This window comes from Protopterus annectens, chromosome 3.part0 (genome assembly GCF_019279795.1).
Source record: "Protopterus annectens isolate FY-2018-M chromosome 3.part0, PAN1.0, whole genome shotgun sequence".
NCBI lineage: Eukaryota > Metazoa > Chordata > Ceratodontiformes > Protopteridae > Protopterus > Protopterus annectens.
In genome coordinates, this window is record NC_056731.1 from 37,235,335 (window position 1) to 37,252,823 (window position 17,489).

Sequence of the window (17,489 nt, forward strand, 5' to 3'; positions counted from 1 at the left end):
GAGGAACAGCTACAGATTGAGTAAAATCCAACTGTGACAAATCATAATATCTTTGCAAAGATTCTGGGCTGAAATAATAGTTAATGTGATTACCTCACAGATACAAGGTACAGGGTTTAATTCTTACCTTTGAAGGAAAATGGCTTGCAAGGACAGATAGCCTAGTACTTACCTACTTCTACTGACACAAGTCCATGCTGGAAGTAAAATCAGGAAAAAAAATAATCTTTAGATGGCGAATCAGTAGAATACCTTTCCTCAGAATCAGGTTCCCCATTCTTCAGACTGGGAGTTTGAGAAACAGTCTAAGTCTAAATTCTATCCTTCAGACTGGGAATCAGAATTTCAGATTAAGGAAAATCTTTTTCTTTTTAAATGGCGGGAAGACTCAGCTTGTAAAGACTAAAAGGCTTTATATAAACCTTTAGCAAAACCCAGTCAATCCTCATTGTTTGCTTTGGGAGAAGATAAATATCTATTCAAATGTTTCCTTTTCTGGTGCACCTACAGAAAAATAGCAACTTGAAGGAAGGCATTTCTCCATGAATGAAGCTCTTCAAAGTGGTTAAGTGAAGGAGCAACACCCACTCCCTTCCCTGGTGTCAGCAACAGTGTTTCTCCCTTACTGAACAAGGGTAGGTGAACAGCTAGAGAGGTTTTGCCTGCCTCCTGGTCCTTAATTATTTCCTGTGGAACATCACTAGATGGACCAAGAGAAAGTGATGAGCAGCCTGAGGACCAGTAGATGGCCATAATGGAGTTATCCATCAGCAGCAGATGTGAAGTGGAAGTCAGAGACAAGAACAAAGGTCCCCAGACATGTTTTCTCTTCTTGCAGCTCAGGGAAGTAGTGATTGAGTTACTAGGACCCAGTTCCATGTTTTTGATGCAGAAAGTGCCTCACAAGATGTTATCTGAGCTTTGAAGAGCCAACCTTATTTCCAGACAGAAAAAATAAATTCTGAGGTAAAGTTTTTTAGTGACAGCCACCAAATATGCTAGCCTCAGTCCTTAGCAAGTGATAAATTATAATAGAATCCCCACAGAGACCAAATTCTGTTTACTGAAAAGGGTGTCTGACAAGTGGGTAAGGAGCTTAGACAAGTCAGTGAAACAACTTGACTGGAAAAGTAAGTTTGAGGTAATGGCAACATGAAAAACAGAAATCCTAACCTGTAAGATAAGTTTTGACTGAAAAATAAAACTTTTTATTACAAAAAAAATATTTGAAACACATTCCCCACAAGGACTTATGACCAAAAGATGTCAGATTTGAAGTAAATTTCATTGGCAAGCACTAAAAATACTAGTTCTAGCCCTTATCAAATATTTCTTACAGAAAAGGGCTACTTTCTTCAGAACAAATGATGAGATGAAAGGTATTATCTACCAGGATACTTATCTGTCCAGTCTTGGTGAATCACTAGCTGACCATCAATCAATCAATCAAAGACTGCAGGAAGGAGAGCACTTCAAAAACAAGAAAGTTCTGATGTTTTGACACACAAGCCTCTGATTTTATAGTACTTTCCTTGGGCTATACAATGGCTAGGGTGTGTGGAATATGCCGTTAAGGCTTGAGACATGGCTGTCTGGTCCAGTCATTGGCAGGGCATCTCATATAGCATAGGGTAGTGCAACAGTGATTTAATGATGAACATTTAAATTTAACAAGTCTGTCAATAACACTGAAACAAAAACTGAAAATCAAACCAATGTATTGTCTGTTTTAATACAGGTATAGATGATATTTCTAACCATACCATCAAACAAATCATCCTCCAATTTTCTTACACTACTGAACTGAGCAGATGGTATGTTTAATTACTGTTCAATGTTAATTTACATTGACCTTGAGGACTTTCAAGTGGAAATATTAGAATTATGTTGCTTTTGATGGACTTCTAAAGATTCAGCAGTGTCTGGCCTATATGAACAGGATGTGATATTTTAGGGTTCCAATCAGTTCGTCAAAACTTCAGCAGTTCGAACACCATATGTTCGAACTGTGAAGTTCGAAAACTGATTATCGCAAAGCCGCAGAACACCAAATTCTTTCCCAGGGAAAGAATTTGGTGGGCCGTTTCTGTGGTTTCACGATTTTCAGCACTGTGGCGGGAAGTTACAGGTTGGGTTCAGGTAAATGTGCAATTGTGTGGACGTTAGGGTTAGGGTGGGATAGATGAGTTAGGGTTAGGGCACAGTTGAGGTGGGTGTGCAATAGTGACAGACTTTAGGGTTAGGGCAGGATAGGTGAGCAAGGGTTAGGGAGCGGGTCAGGTGAGTGTGCAATAGTGATGGACCTTAGGGTTAAGGATTGGGTTAAGGTAATTGGATAGATAAGTGTATGTACAGTTTAGTGTAGGGTTAGATGTAGGATTTTAAGTGTATGTGTGTGGATTGTTATTTTTTTGGTGTGCTTGTGTTGTGTGTGTGTTTATTGGAACAGCAAATTTTTTCCCTGGGAAAAAAATTGCTGTTCTAAGCCTTCGATGGTTTTGCACTTCGAGGTTAGAAGTTTGAACATATGGTGTTTGAACTTCTGCCATTTCGTTGAAGTGATATAGACCCATTGTATGCCTCTAACAGGGTACAAGCTTGATATGTATAGAATCCTTACAAGTTTGGATGTCCAGCCAATTGCAATTTTGCAAACTATATCTGATGATCAAATAGTCTGCAGAAGTTATTTTATTAGCTGAGAGAAATTGATTCTAATATAAGTCACCCTTCTTAAATTCGAAGATTTTCTGAGATTCAAAAGATATTAAACATTCATTTGTATAAGCAATAAGAAACATAATTATTAATAAATTGTTAATTAATTGATTAGAAAACATAAGCTTTTTAAACAACAGCATTGTTTGGTTTATAAGAGGTGTGAGAAAAAGGTTTAACCTTTCACTTTGAATGTATATTTTTAAAATCCATATAAACATGTTTGTATGTATTTGAGTATATAGTTCAAGCAATGTCCCATTACTATTTAGAAGTAAGGCTTCATGTATTGCTTTCCAATATGATGTATAAGAGGTATTATTCCAAAGCAACACTATGTTAATAATTGTGGAGTTTAAATAAAAATCAGTAATTGGAAATGCTATACCTCCTTCCTTCCAGCTTGTGGTGTGTCAGAGAAGTGAAGTTCTTGTTTTTTTGGGATACCAAAGGAAATTGAGTAATAAGTTATTCATTTTCTGTTTGATTTTGTCAGGTGGGGGAATTATTAGAGCTTGGCCAGTGAATATAATTTTAGGTAACAGTATCATTTTGATTAAAGTTAGTCTCTCTTCAGATGTGAAGAAAAGTCTGTTCCAACCATCAGTTAGACTAGTAATTGAGTTTATAAGTTGTTGGCAATTAGATGTGAGTGATTTTTTATAATTAGATTCAATAATGATACCTAGATATTTAATATGCATGCCCTCCCAGTTAATGTCGCTTTTTGAGCTAAGTTTCATAGTAACATTTTTATTCACTAGAAGTGCCTGAGTTTTGTTGTGATTGAATTTTAGACCAGAGGTGTTTGCAAAGAAGTTTAGATTATGTAATAAGTGATCTACTGATTTTTTAGTATCATTAGAAGTTATCAGTAGGTCATCAGCAAACAGTTCTATCTTGGGGGATAATTTGTCTGACACTTTATATCCTTTAACACTGTTATTATTTCTAACATACTTTGCAAGAGGCTCAATAGCTAAGGTAAAGAGTAATGGGGAGAGGGGGCATCCCTGTTTAGTACCTCTTAATATTTTAAATGGGCTAGATAGATAAGATCTAATCTTTACATAGGCTATTGACTTTTCATGTAGTTTTCTTTAATTAATCCTATAAAGTTTGTGGAGAAATTGTATTTTTGCAGAGCTTTAAAAACAGATATGGCCAACTTAGGGAGTTGAAAAATTTATCTATATCAAGGTTTAAAATAGAAAGCTCATTTTTTCATGTTTGCTAAGTCTATTAAGGGCAGTAATCTAATTACATTGTTTTGTACCTTTCTGTTTTTGGTAAACCCATTTTGGTCTTCATGAATTAATGTTGAAAGAATATTATTTATTCTGTCTGCTAAGATTGACATAAATATATTGTAATCAATGTTAAGCAAATAAATTGGCCTGTATGATGTGCAAAGATTGGGCTCTTTATTTAGTTTTAGGATGAGAAAGATGATAGAATATTCTCATGTGGGAGGGAAGTTTTCTGTAGTTTTAACTTATTGGAATGCATTGAGTAAGATTTTTCAAGATGTTATCAAGTAAGAGTTTGTAAAATTCCAGTATTAGACCATCCAATCCTGGTGCCTTTTTTTTGTCTTAAGATTTATTTGTTCTTTTAATTCTTTAAAGGAAAAGGGTTTGTCTATGTTAATAATATTGTTTTTGGATAGCTTATTTTGAATATTATTAGCAAGAAAGTTTTTTATACTTTTGTTATCATTTGTATATGAGTTATTATTATTATTATTATTAATATACTTGTAATGGTTTTTAAAACATAAGATATTTTTTAAATCTGTAACTTTGATAGTCTTATTATTTGTAGTGTATATTGTTTATTTTATATGACTTTTTTCATTTAAATATATAGATCTAATTGCAATCCTATGCATACTCTTGTGATTAATTGAGTAGGATTGTAATCTGATTTTTTTCCATATTTATTGATATTTTATGCTGCATATTTATCATTTGATGAAAGTTTTTTTAGTTTTAGTTCATCATTTTCTTTTTGTATGTCTACTAATTTTTTATCCCACTCTTTCCTTTTATTTGACTTTACCATGTAAGACTACCTTTAAAGTGTCCCATAGGATAATATCTGAAACCTCTCCATTATTACTGGTGTCTAGGTAAAGCTTTATTTCATCTAGAAACCATTCTTTAAATCCTTGTACTGTTACTAGATAGGCAGGTAGTCTTTGGCAGAAGTTTTAGGGCTCAGTATTAAGTGTTAAATTGAAGGTGATAGCGATGTGGTCAGACATAGGGCATGATATCAGCATTACATTATCAGTTTTGGCCAGTAAAGAACTGGTTACAAAGACTTTGTCTATGTTGGTCTGTGTGCCAAATCTGTAAGAGTAGTGAGAATACTTCATGGAGGATAATATTTTTGTTTTATGCCGTCAATGTCAATTAGGTTTCTGTCTTTTATGTAGTTGTTCATGTGCTTGACAACAGGGGACATCCTGAAGGGCTTAGAGCTTGTGGTATCAGTGGAGGACAAGATACAATTAAAATCACCTGCTAATAGTAACTAACCTTTAGACTTTAATGTTATGGTGTCTAAATGTTTTTTTTTCAATTTTAGTCCCAATACCTTGTATCCAGTAGGTGTTTGCAAAAGTATACATCTTTTTAACTAGTTTTAGCATGACTAAAGCAAGCATACCATCATTGCTTGAGTATGTGTCAACTATTTCCGGAATTCCTATTGATTTTCTGTGTAAAATTAGGATACCTCTTATTTTGTGGTTGTAATTTAAACTTACCAAAATCTTATAATCCTTAAAGGTTAATTTGTTTAGATCTTCTGTTACTAAGTGGGATTCCTGAATGAATGCAAAATCTGCTTTAAGTAGCATTTAATATTTGTTGACACTGCTCCTTTTCATGGGGTTGTTCAACCCATTGACATTAATAGATATAATGTTAAATATTATCATTTGATGGAGACTGCTATTATAAGTAAAATTGAAAAGTGCTTTCCTTGATTTATTATAACAAATGCATTTTTAATACTGTTATGGACAATTTAAAAACTCAAAATTTGAAAATAAAACTATATATTTTAATAACCTTCTACATGGATAAACTATATCCAGGCTTACTATATTTCTCTTAGAAGCCACAAACTAACCCTAGCTACACATGTTAATAGCAAGCAGAAGGGGAACTGCATTTACATTAAAACATACAAAAGGAAAAATTCAGTTTAATATACTATGTATGCATGAACTAAGAACATGAAGCTGTATACAATTTCTTAAAATTCTTTTTATCTAAGCAGACTAACTAAGATAAATTGATTAATCTTAGTAATTGGTTGTTGCTATGAGTAAATACAGGACTTTTATGTCATTAAAGCAGACAGGAAAAAGGATGCATTTAAAACTGTCACTGTCAGAAATATATTTGTAATTCTTATTTAAATATAAATGTAATTCAGATTAAATTAATCAATATTTACTATATAATATATGGTTATAAGACTTTTTAGCTAAAAATAATTGCTAAATGAATGAAAACATTGTTCAAACGCTCATTCTTGAATCTGATTGGCTGTAAGAGTTCAATGAAGAGAAACAGGTTAAGAGGTCATGCCTAGTTCCTGGAAGACAGCACAGATTGTTTCTCATGAGTCTGTGAACTAACTGAAGGATTTAGAAGCTTGTGTTTGTCATAGAAGTTGTAAAAATTTCATCAACAAAGTAAGTAGGCGGGAATTTTTTAGTGAAGTGAAGCCTTTAAGCATAACTTGTAAAATAATGAATATTTAAAATAAAAGCTCCAAATTACCAACCATACACAGCTATAAGATATATTAGCTAACTGGAGCAAATTGCAGAAGTTTAGTTAAGTAGAAAATGTATATATAATAAAAGTGTCACTATTTTCATTTTAATTACTTAACAGTAACACAGTAAGCATTTCTGTTTCCTGGAGTGATTAAATACTATGACACCAGGACTAAAACAGAAAGGGAAGGCACATACATGAAGAAATAAATATAGGATATAAAATAAATATATATAAATATATGAAATGAGTAAGTGGTTCTATACCATTTCACTAGTGTTATGCCATGTATATAAAGAGATACAAGTATAAAATAGTAGTTTGCAGTTGGATAAGATTTTTATTTACTTGAATTTTGACTAATATATCTTATTTATAAAGTTAGAATTGTTGTGAGAAAGATAATAGGAAATGAAAAAAGTTATATTACCTTCTGTGTATGATTCAACATTATTTAGAAGGGAGAAAACAAAAACGTGCATGAAATGTGAAGTTACGTATAATTATTTGTCTTTGGGTTTATTTTTTCTTTAATAGTTCACTCATTTTTGAAGCTTGTCTCTTTAAGTTCATTGAAGAATCCACGGGTTCAGGTTGACTTAAAAAGTTCTTTTTTAGACAAATGTGGATGCTTCTACGAGAGAGTCAAACATTTTCTTTCCTTCTGGCAGGGGAAATCTTATTATTGCTGGGGATATGAGTTGTACTTTGATTCCTTCCTTTTTAATGATTCTTATTAGAGGGATGCATGCTTTTCTTTTGGGCATTACAAGGTGTGAAAAGTCATTGTCAAACCTGATAATTTGGTCACCAACTTTTAATGGAGCAAGGGACCAGGCAGTTCTTAAAAAAATTATTTTGCCAGAAACTGCAAAACATTCCTACTAAATAACACCCAGGACATAGCCAACAAATTCCTCCTCTGTTGCCCAACTTAAATACCACTCTGGCATGCAAGTAAACAAAGATTCTACACAAAAACATGGTTAAACACATCACTAAAATGTTATGCAAACTCAAAATACCATTCCATAACCAAGTATATCTGAATAAAAACAAACCATTGTGAATGTATAAAATACCATGGGAGCATAAAAAAAACAAACTACTTTCGGTGTATTTGGAACAGTTAAAGACTATGTAGGATAACTGCTGGGGTATCTGTGATACTTTTAACATATCTGATACCATAGTGGGTGGAAACCCTATTATGGTTTTTAAAAGAGGGTTTAATATGAAGGAGAGATTTATGAGTACATATTTGTCATAAACTCACATATTGGAACAACTAGGAGATGTGGGAGATGCTTGTAATGTTCCTAAATTAATGTGGCAAGTTAGGTAATCAAAACATGCTGAAAAGTTTAACTGTGTTACCAGGATGGTGTTATCCAGATGTCCCACTCATTTACCTAGGCAGGACCAAAAAGAGTCTTTCTAAAAGAATTTATCAGTATTGTTATAGTATACACAAACATGATTCTGTTAGTAAACATGTTCAGATATGTTCTGGTTTCAATTGTGTTTTGTTTTTAGTGGTTGAAAAGTTAACTTTGGATGTGGGGTGGCAATTGACACAACAGATTAGAAATTGCCGAATTAAAATAGTATATTAGATTTAATATTTGTAGATCGTGTGGTTTAAATGATAGTTTGATTTTAACTTGCATTTTAAAGTCCAAGGCTGTGAAGTGGTATTTTATGAATGGCCTTGGTTTTTCTGTTATTGAATGCATTTTTAATATATTTATTTATGTTCATAATGGTGTATTTTTATTCAGATGTACTTGGCTATGGAATGGCATTTTGTGTTCTGTAACATTTTAGTGACATGTTGCTTTAAGTGGCTGAAAGCTGATGTCATGTGATTTTGTTCAAAATATTTAAATAGGCGTTAATTTATTTGACTTTGGTTCTGCAAAAGACAAAAGTGCTTAACCAAATAAAGTAGATGGTGTTTTTTATAGTTGCATTTGCAGTTAGTTTGACTCTGAGAACCTTGTGGTTTATTTGAAGGCAACAGATATGCACACTACCTCAGTCAAGCACAGCCTTCTACACTAAACAGGCAAGAGTGAAAGAAGCAGCCAATTAAGCCTAAATAATGCTTAATTGTGTCTAAACTACACCCTCTCCTCCCTGAAAAAAAAAATCCTCTGAAATTGCCAAACTCCTTATCCATGTTTAAAACCTCTCACTCCCCTCTGGTATTTTCCCTGAATCTTTTAGGCACTTTCATAATAATCCCACTCACAAAGACTAGTCATACAAAGGAAGGCAAAAGCTATAGACCCATTTGCAAATGTATGATCCCTGGCAAACATTTTAGAGAAGATTTTCAATGAGGCAAACATTTGACCATATCAATAAATATTGCCTGCTCTGTGATGCCCAATGTGATTTCATTAATGCTTTGAGTACTGTGACAGGAATTTTTATAGCTGCAAACATAGGTTCATGGATTAGTACTAGGCTAACTGCCTTTGTGGGTCATTTAAGCCTAGCCAATTATCCCCTGTGAGACTCAAACCCTGCACCTTGTGTTTGTAAGGCAAACACATTAACCAATAGGCCACCTTGGCTACAATTTTATCCACCCCTTAAAAAACTTTTTTAGGCAATGCCAAAGTGACAAACCCATTGATGCAGCAAATAAAACCCAAAGGAACCTGAAGGTGTTACTGCTCAACACTAGGAGCCTAAACCAACTCCATACTACAAGCTTTCCTCACTCTGAAGGACACAGACATCTCTACTGTTACTAAGACATAGTTTAAAGCTACAGAAATGATTCAAGCAGTGCACGGCTACAGTACATTCTACACATTTGGACCATCAGCTGCACTGAGACTAAAGATGGAGGTGTCAATTTACACAAGCAACCAGAATACCTCAAGGTTTGTTCAAAAGAATGATACCCTGGAGTTCATCCACGTGCAAATCACCTTAGAGTCCCTTACCAAACTATAGGTCATCACCCGTGTCTCAAGAATCCCATATCTCTTATATAGACCCACTGTAGGCACTCTCCATCCAACAAAACACTATTTATGAGAGAATAACTATCCATCTAAAAACTGGGAAATGTACACAGTCACCAACTTGCAGGCGCAACATTTCCTGGACTTTAACATAAATGCCCTTGATCATTTACTGCCCACTTCAGAGGCTCACATATACTTGATCTTGCTCTGATCAATATAGGAGAATGCTGCACCCCCTAAAAGGACTAATTAAATCCAGCAAGGCTAATTACAAGGTCAAGACAGGTCTCTTGCTAAAGATGACCATAAGGCCTTCTACAGCTATTTCTGAAACCTCAAAAGGTAATACACAACAGTGTGTTGCCCTGGTATAAAATGCCACCACCTTCACGGAGCAGAGTAACACAGCAAACCTGCTGGCCAACAAAACTGGCTCAAACTTTACTCCCTCCACCAGCATAACCCCCCACACCAACTATCAGCAGGAAGCATGTCATAACAGTGCTCACCAAGTCTAAAAACACAGCTTCAATGAAGCCAGACAATATCCCAGGTTGCCTCCTAAACAGCCTGAAAGATGACCTATTAAGACGACTTAAGTCAATTTCCAACTACAGTCTCAAAACAGGCTACGTACAAAGTGAATGAAGGACGGCAACAGTTATCCACTTAATAAGGGTGGATCACTAACAGAACTCAAACTAAAGACTCATTAGTCTGACTAGTCTAATAATCAAAGCCATGGAATAAATTATCATGGAAATGATCAAGAAAGACATTGGCAACCTAAAGACATTGGACCCACCAGTTTGGTTTTGGCAAAGAAAGGTCCATGCCTACTTAACCTATTAGACTTTTTTGAGAAGATGATCAAGGAAATGGATAAAGGGAAAATGATGCATATCACTTACCTACACCTGGCTAAGGTATGTGACATAAAACCCTACTCGGGTTTTGTGTGTCACTCTTTTTTATGTGCATTAAGCTGACATTGAGGCTTGGATGTTCATTTAAGAAGTTTATTGTATGCAAATACAAAAGGATGGATGGCAGGAATACTGAACTTAAACAAACTAACTACACACTTGCATGCTCTCAACTCTGGCTGCTCACTAAAAATGGCACTGTTGCTTGCACATGCTCAGTAGTTATATGCATGTGCTGACTCACTGGAAAGCTTTTTAAAGGTATATCACACACACTGATCCACACTGCGTGCAAATACAATGAACTAGGCATAAATCCCTACACAACTCACTGCAGTGTCAGCTGGCTGACAAGAACTAAGTCAGGATTGTTGAGACCACCTTCACCAAAGGCAAGTTACTTGCAGGCTACCACAGGACTCCATGCTGGACCTACTCCTGTTTGGCATTTACTTCTTGGAAATAAAGACTAATGGCAGGGGCCACGGGCTCACAAAGTGAACACACAACTGCAAACTGGGAGCCATCATAACTTTCACCCAAGATACTAACATCCTGCAAGAGGCTCTAACAGACGATTTACTGGTGCCAAAGCTATGGATTAAAACTCAGCACATTTGGGAAAATGTATACACAGGGAAATTACTCCATTTATAAGATACCCCAACGAGTTGACCTAGTAGTTAAAGATCTGGAAACAAATGCAGACAGTAAACTGGACTTTGACCAACACACATTTAAGGTACTAAGAAAATCATTCTATGTCTCCCAACTTATAAGGGTAGGACATCCAGGTCCAAGGAAGTTACAGTACTGCTCTACCTGTCGCTTATTAGACCCATCAAGTACAATACCCCCTTCTGCATGTACCTGACTAAACTTATAAAAAAGCTGGAACGCCCATAAAGGCTCCTCAAAAGCTGAATCCAAGGTACTAACACACTATCCTGTACAGATCGCCTTAGAGCCTTGTCTCTGAACTCAAGTCTCCTACAGGTTGGTGAGAGGTGATTTGTACTTGGCATACAAAGCACCCTTAGATCCAGTCTGGATGAAGCTTTTGCACATCTGCAAAATGAACAGTACCAGTAACTCCAGATCCAGGGGTTTGAACTTTGCTTGTGAAATAGAGATAACCTGCTGACAAAACACATGGCTCAAAGGATCCCCATGTTCTGGAATAGGTTCCCTATCCATGTGAAGAAAAATCCATCTCTAACTATTCAAATGTAACCTTGACCACTAGATAGAAGGGAAATAATAAATTCATCCCCGGGCTAGACCCCATGTCTTTTATTGACTGAGGCAGAGAGTAAACATTCCCTAACATACCTCCCCAAAAGTGACTTTGTCACCTCCTAACAAACAACTCTCTACATTTTATCAGGAGATGCAACTGTGTTGGGTTCCATAGCTAGGCTTATACAGGCCCTTGTTGTTAGTCTAGTACATACCTATGAATCCTTTATGAAGGGCGTCGGACTATAGTCTATCTTTTTGGCTTTGCCTTGCAACCTGATAAAGTTTCTTTGAGGGTGGAGTGCCTCCGATGCCTTCTTTGCTTTTGCAACTCCTCTCTTACCGTCTTTCTTAGCCAACCAGTATTCTTTCTTATCCTGGTCTATCTTTTCTATCTCCCACTTTTTCTGACATCCCATCTTTCTTTTGATGTCTTCCTGGACGTCTGCATTCCACCACCAGCTTCTTTCCTTATGTACCTTATTTCCATACTTTGCTCTGCCACATGTGTGTTCTGTAATCCCCACACATGCTGTTTTGAGGCGCTGCAATTCTTTTGCAACTCCTTACTTCCTCTTCTTCTTTAGGTGCTAGAGCCCTAATTAATTCCTTAAACTCTTATGCTCTCTCTCCAGTCAACTTTCAGGTCTTCATCCTGGTCCCTATTGAACTTGGAGACTATGACCACTGCTTGCAGACTGTGGCAACCAGTGGTTTGTGCTATGGGCCAACTGTTTCACTGGCGATGGCTCTCAAATCACTGATTTTATCCTGCTGCCCTTTCCTTATTAGGAGGAAGTATGCCAGAGTTGTATGATGGACACTCTTGTATGCGATCTTGTGACAGTCTCTCTTGCTGAACCATGTGTTGGCCACCATCAAGCCATCTGTCAGACAGAAGTCTAGAATGGACTCTCCTCCTTTATTCCTGCTGCTCTACCCACCTGGGCCCAGGCAGTCCTCATATCCTTTTCTGTCTGTCCAAATGTGCACAATCAGGTCTCCCATTATCAATACTAGTTCATGTTGTCCTGCTTTATCCTGCAGCTCTCTTTTCCTCACTATCACAACCCAGGCTATTATGAACACTGCCCTATCCTTTACACTGGAGTCTGATTGCCATTTATGTCACCAATTCTAATGACACCCTTCACTGTCTTCTGAAGCCTCTCCCTCACCATAACTCCCAAACCATTTCTAGTCGGTCTTTCTCCTGAGCAGTAGGCTCAGATCCCAAGTCAAGTGACTTTGCTGCACTGCCCTTGCATCTTCTTTCCTCAGCCTCCTCATTATCATGCCGTTCGCCATCAAGCTGCGGCCTGTCAGTGCACCTGACTGTAGCAATTCGTATTTCATGTTTGGCAGCTTAATTGGTTTTACTTTCAACTTTGTTTAACAAAGTCCTCTCTCAGGTAACCTAAGCTGGGCAAATGGACACCAACAGGCCAGCAGCTTACTGACCCAGGGCTGCTGGGCTTCATGGTGGGCAAACACTGGCCAATAAAGGCACATACATCCCTCATTCTGTTATCATGGGTTCCTGGCATAGACTGGAGTTGGTCGGGTCCTCAACACACTAGTCATTGGCAAATACCCATTCTTTTGGGCAAATTTGAGAAGGAAACGCTCAGTATGTCTTTGGGAGGTGGGAGAAATCCAACAGAGGGACAGGAAAAACATGTAAACTCCATGCAGACATTGACTGGAGATCAGGATTGAATTTTATACCTTGTGCATGGGAGGCAAATCATCCTCAAGAACCTTAATAGCTCCCTGCAAACAAGTGATTTATTCATTGGTATGACCAGGGCCTTCAAAACTGTGGACCACGCTATTCTTTTACAAAATCTCTGTAGATTCCCCTTTGGTTCCCTGTATTTCTATGGTTCAAAGGTCAATGGCCAAATAGAACCTTCAAAGTTTACTGCAGTAATACCTGCTCTGAAGTTGGTACATTGCTACATTGGAGTTCCTTAGGAATCAGTTCTGGGCCCCCTATTATTTTTCCTCTTTGTAAATGATATCACCCATGACATCCCCAGACTTAAACTGGTAATGTACACTAATGATTATTTGCTGCTATAACCTAGCTAGTCACATTTTGTTCTTTATCAAAGGATCCAAGACAGTTTCACAAAATTGTTCAGCTGGACACAAAAAAACAAACGCTTGATTAATTTAGCAATGTCTAATATTAATCTGCCTAAAAAGCTACAAATTGTACCACCACTAAAACTGAAGACAGTTACAGAAACCACTTATAACAGGTTACAGATCAAAGGTATGTGGAATTAATTTTTGACCCCTCATTGGCATTCACAAACACACACAAAATTTTGATAACAAAGTTCTTAGCCAACTAAAATTGTGCTACAGAATATGTGGCCTCCTCTTGTCATCATCTCAATACTTTCTGGCCAGAAATATACTATTGCACAAACTAGAATATGGCCATCCCCTAATCCCTTCTGATTTGTCAAAAACATCCATTAAATGAAGTGGAATAACTTAACTCCACACACCTCCTATATTCAGGCTGACCAGTGCAGAGTCATCCTTGTTATTGGCTTGCCTATAGTAGATGTCTCCCAACTATAAGTGAGACCTGTCATGCACAGCTGAAGGGAAATGGAATAACTTAACTCCAAATACCTCCCATATGCTGGTTGACCAGTTACTTCAGCAGAGGAGCACATGTATATCATACGTGATAAGAAATATTTCTGGGGGAAAACTTACTTCTGGAATAGGTGTCCTACAATAAATAACTGTACAGCATTAAGTATAAATATCTCCTCCTTAGTGTTAAGTATAGGCACAGAGTCCTGCATGTTTACTTCCAGAAGTCCTAGTCTTTTAATTCCTTACAAACCCCTATGAGCAACCATGCTTTCCCCCAGAAACTGATATAATAACACAGCTTTACAATTACCCGAGGCTGCAGAGATACACATCTACTCTGTTTAAGTGCTGTTTTTGTAAAGTAGTATGTTTTTATTTTAAATACATTTTAAATGCAAAAGAAACCCTTATAGGAGTTACATGTGTGATACCTCACAGTTTCTTGTCTGTTTCATGCTGAAGTGAGCATGCCCATAGTGATTACCTCCTGCTGGTGTAGGAACTATTGCCTGCTGTTCTGTCTTTTTAACCCCAGTTCCCCAGCCACCCACCATTCCATTACATTTATAGAACCTGGTCTACACCCCGAACTTCACTTACTTCCCACCCCTCTTAAAGGCATACACATAGCTATAGACGTTCCCCAGTCATATTTCCTCACATCTGTAATACTCTAGCCAACTTTATCTTAAGCAAAACATCCATGTTTTTCCCTTTCTACCCTCTCCCTTCATTCTAGTTGACTCTCCTATTTTTTTACACATCTACCCACTACTATCTCATACCTCTCAGCCTCTTAGTGCTAGAAATCTGGACAAAGCATGACAAAATGGGGGTACAAGGGTCCAAAAATAGGGACAGATTTTAAATATTGCTTGTATAAGCTTATAAAGATGCCAGAGTAACAGGATTTGTTTTAATGTGCATTTTCTGTAGGATATGAAGTATGAAACTCAAATTTATGTCATTATTTAGTGACTTCACTCTTGAGATCATCCCTGTGATTTGACAGAAAACCACAATTTTTAAGAAGAATATATCAGAAATGTGAGCCAAAAATCTGGACAGTTGAGAGGTATGTTATCCTCAATCTATTCCCTAGTTTTAAGTTATTTTTTCTTCTTACCCTCCCATCATCCTCTTCTTTAGTTTTAACATATATATTTACTCTTCACATTCAGTACTACTATTCTACATAATCATATTATTATCCCACACAATTGCTGCCTTCCTTACTTTTTACTAACACCTACCTCTATATACAAGTGTCCATGCCTACTCCAGTCATCTCCGAAACACTACACATCTCCAACTATCTAGTCTCTTCTCCTCTGCTATTGTTCACCTCTTTAAAATTGGGCATTAAACCCACAACAACATAATCAACAAGCGTTCTCGTAGACCAAGGCTGAAACTGAAACACCCTTCTACATACTCCCTGTCATCTTTTCACTTGAAAACATGTGTTGATGTCCATCCTAACCCAGGTTCTGCAATAAGACAACAAAGTAAAAGTCTGTCACATCACAAAATAGTCATCCCTCAAAGCCATACTCTCTTCACCTATACATAGCTAACCTTAGAAGTATAAGAAACAAACTTACTCATGTGCATGCCTATATAGCCTACCACTCCACAGATATACTAGTAGCCACAGAAACCTGACTTAAACAAGAAATAAAGATGACAAATCTTTCTGCAGGGATATAATACTTTGAAATGACAGACTCCATAAAAAGGTGGTGGGGTGGCCATTATCTACTAGAATACTTTAAAGCTTTCTAGGTGTCAAAATAAGCCCACCCCCACTCTTTAATGCTGAAATAATGATAGCATTTTTACAAATTAATGTTCACAAAAGCTTTAAATTATAGGATTTTACTCCCCCCCAGGAAATAATGTCATTACTGCTGACGAACTTCTTTCTTGGGCATCAAACAACAGCTCATTTGAATCAATCATTTTAGGAGACTTGAATATTGATTGACAAACTATTGACACTAACAGTCCTTCTAATGTCATTAATCTATATGGCTTTGCTTATCTTATTTCGACTCCTACAGGGTACAACAAAAACTCAGGTGGAGACCATACCTAAGATTGGAGTCTCTCTAATGCCCAAAATGAAGTAATGCCAACAGGTGCTTTACATAATACCTTAAGTAATTACCTACCCATCTTTGCAATAAGGCATCATAAACCCAATCAAAACCACATCATAGGATTATAGGAAGTTATTAGGCTAAAGGACCCAGGGCCCTTCCAAGCCCGGCCGTCAGTACCACCTTACTTATAACCTCTCCTCCTTCACTAAGGACTAATTCATCACAGCACTGAAATCAGTCACCTGGTGGGCTCTTCAGACACTCTCACTTGATGAAGTTGAAGCTCTGTTCAACTCAATTTTTCTCAACATACTAAAAGAACTAGCTTCAATAATAACCAACATAATTAAATTGAATCCAACACCCTGGCTTTCAAAAAATGCTAAGCTGCATATGAAAGAGAGAAATAGAGCCTGAATGGAAGCAAGTTAAAACCTTAGCTGCCCATAAGTACAATACATATCTGAGACTCCATTAAAAAAATAAAAAGAAATGATAATAAACTACTATATTAATGGACAGGCAGCAAATTATAATAACTACAAAACTTTTTGAACTACATCAACTAGCTGTTAAAGCCCAGTAAACCAATACAACTTACACCTCTTTCATCTAACCATACTGACAATGTAGACAGTGAATTTTAATATCTACTTCATCCACAGTAACCTCTCTTATTAAATCCTTGGTATAGACAATCATAAGTTTCTTTCCTTGCTTGTTAGCTCCAAAAACACTTGCACTCAAACCAGTCTCAATTTCTATAATCAAGAAAATGTTACTAACCTTAAAACCTGCCACACTTGCCCGATAATATTCCATCTGAGTACTTAAAAATTGCTCCTGATGCACTAGTTTTTCCTGTCTCTATCCTAATCAACCACTATTTTACTGAAAGTTATGTCTTAGCCCTATGAAAAAGGTATTGTATTCTTCCTCTCCATAAAGGTAGAAACTCAAATCTCCACTCAAACTTCATGCCTGTACCCATTCTGTCTCCCCTTTCAAAAATTCTGGAGAAATATGTCCAGCCTCAACTACTCAATGTTCTCAATGACAACTGTTCCTTTACCCTACACAACACCGTTTCCATCC